The sequence below is a fragment of the Cibotium barometz genome, chromosome 20, assembly GCF_041138505.1.
Source record: "Cibotium barometz isolate CiBa-2024 chromosome 20, ASM4113850v1, whole genome shotgun sequence".
NCBI lineage: Eukaryota > Viridiplantae > Streptophyta > Polypodiopsida > Cyatheales > Cibotiaceae > Cibotium > Cibotium barometz.
Genome location: NC_141065.1, coordinates 1540042 through 1543061, shown reverse-complemented (window position 1 = coordinate 1543061; position 3020 = coordinate 1540042).

Here is a 3020-nt window from a genome sequence, read left to right as displayed (position 1 = left end):
ATTCTCGGCTAAAAGTAAATCAAGCACACCATCTTTCCCCATGGCAATATGTGTCACTGCAAAGATCACCTGCAAGGAAATAAAATAGAGACCTCAAATAAAAATATCTTCCGAGATGGGCACAACCTCAGTACTTCACCCTTTCACTGCACAAGAGCAATGTCACTGCTATAACTTGCTGTCCCAATCTGTAAATCCCTTCTCAGTGTCAAAACTGAGAGCAAAGCATCCCCCTTTTTGTTCCAAATGCACCTTTTAATTTCTGAACTGAATTAGGCATAAAATCCCCCCAATTTCACACTCAATTCCTGAGTGGATGGGCACTTTTCTTGCTGTACCAAGCATAAACCGGGCTTACAACAAAGAAAATACAGAAAGCCCCTTGACTGGAAGGCAATGCCTCAACCAATAGAGTGCACACGTGCTACCCACACGCTGATTTCTGCTACTGCAGTTCACGGGAGTCGAAATCCCCAATTTCCAAGCCTGAAATGGACACCTGCTGCAGGTACCCACAAGCTTCGGGAACGAAGGAAACAACTGAAAAATGATTTTGTAGTTACCCACGGGCTGTAGAAGACTAGTGCGCAGCAAATTTGAGCTGGTTTGACCACGAACAGGGCTGGAACTTGTCGGGAACAGGCTGGAAATGATGCGCCCTGATTTTTGGAGGCTCCTGGAGGCTGAAACAGGCCGATTTCTTACTGGAAATGCTACGCACCAGCACTAGAAGGCTGCACACCAGCTCTAGAAGACCTCCCGATGCAGTTTCCAGGACAGAAAGCGAGAGCAAGCTCCCGGGTGCTGGAAAATAGGGCGGCGCACTGTTTTGCAGTAGCTGCAGAGCAAGAAAACAGAACTTCGATGTTGTCTCTCAGAGTTCCTCGCGTGGGGAATGCGGTGGGGGAGCTCACGGGAGTGTAGACCCTAGCTCTGATACCAAATGTGGAGGTGGATGCAAGAGAATGAGGGCCAAATGCAGGAGAGAGCTGTAAAACGTCTGTTAGATTGCAGTAGTTGGATCAAAGAAAGTACATCTACGATGTAATGTTATGCACATAACCTAATAGATTAGGTTATGCCTACTAAGCACACCTCTAGGCCTAAAACAGAGTGCCCCTAGCCTCAGAATGAGATCACATGGGCTATTATTAGCCTGGGGAAAAAAACCTTCCATAAGGGAAGTAAAAAGTGCCCCGGCCCACCTACCAACCACCAGCACTCCCATAGAAGGTACAAGTATGAAGATAAAAACCCAACAAGGCGGTGGCTGAATCGGTAATCAGAATTATGGTCAGCAGAGCAGCAATAATCCCAAGATTCGCAAAATAACACACAGGTGGAAGAGGCTAGTTTAGAGGCAGGGGGAGTCAAAGAGTATTAAGAGACTAAGGTTAAGTAAAAGGGTAGGAGAAGGGTGTGTGTTTGAATGGACCTATGGTCCACTAGCTCACCTATTTAAAGGAAAGAGCTAGAAGTTGTTTGATGCCAAGTTGTATGTCTAAGAAACTTAATACGCAAGATCTCTTCTTGTGTTTTGGGTCTCTCTCCTCCACATTTTTGAATCTAGCATGAGCACCACAAAACCTCAACATGGTATCAGAGCTTGGGTAGATTGGGTCTCATATTGTGTGGTGTAGACTAGGTCACATTCTATCCCTTTTTTGTGGAGCTGAACCCCCTGCTAGTGGAGGAGCTCTAGTGTCCTGTGGAGGCTAAATCGTGGGGCAAGCTTTCAATAGAGGAAGTGTCAAGGACATTATGGTGCTCTGATTTGTACCATTAATTAGTGGGTTTCGTCACTCAAAGCTATGCCATTGCAACTGGTTCAAACCGACACAGTTTTCAGCTTGCCTTCAAATCCAAACTGTCATTCTTCCTGTGCATGGAAGAATAAGCCCCAATACCTTAGGGATTTTGAAGCCCATGGTTTAAAGGCCTTTCTACTCAAGTCTTAGCCCTAATGATCCACCGACGCGAGTGCTAGATCCAATAGACCAGGCTTGGGTCTGTGCTTTCCATGGTAGCTTTTATAAAAGCTTCAAAAAATTATTTTTTAAGCACTAAAGTGTTATTAAACACTACCTCTATGCATTAATCTTCAAAGGCATTCTTTTTTAGGCTGAGGAGCAGAACTTCTTCAAGCCAAGAAGAAGTGGATCAGAAAAATCCCGGTGTGTACGCCATTGAAGCCATTTGTACGCTTCAAAATAGTGTTGTGTGTTTAACACTAATCTTCTTCTTAATCAGCATTAAATTTTCTTCTCAAGCCTTTGTAAGCTTTTGGTTAGTGTTTTGAAGTGATGGGATATTCACCATTGATTGGTTCATAAGCCTCGACATCAACAAGCTAATCACCAATGAAAGTATCATTTGACACTAAAAAAGGTGCTCTTAAGGACTAATAGTGTTTCTTAAACACTAATGGTGATCATAATCACCAAAGAAAGTGTTCTTTAACACTAATGAAGCACATCTTATTAGAATTTGAGGATGGGCACACACCGTAAGTGCCACACCATAAGCTTCACCACAACATAATCATCTTTTATGCAACATCCTTGACTTGATTAACAGTTAGTGCACTCTCATAAGCTATTCCTTTTCTACTTAAGCCAAAATCTCAAAAATTTTCTGGTTTTCTTCTTTATAAATCAGCCCATTAATAATCCTATAATCCCTCCTCAATACCTAACGTCAAAGAAAAACACCCAAATTAAGAAGTTCTCAAGAGAGGGCTTCCACACTTGGCAAGTTCTTATCAAGTACAAGATGATGTCCAAAGATTTTTGGCCATTCATTTCCGGCACTAAGGTTATTGATCGCACTAAGGCTGAAGACATTGAAGATGATGAAAGGGCACAAGCCATCATCATGCTCCATCTTGTGAGGCTCTTATTCATCATGTGGACCATCTTCCGAGATTGCAAAGGAGAAATGGGATGAGCTTAACAAACTCTATGGAGCTCGTGTGGTAAGATCTCTCTTAAAATTGAATTTTTCAGTATGGAGATCAAAGA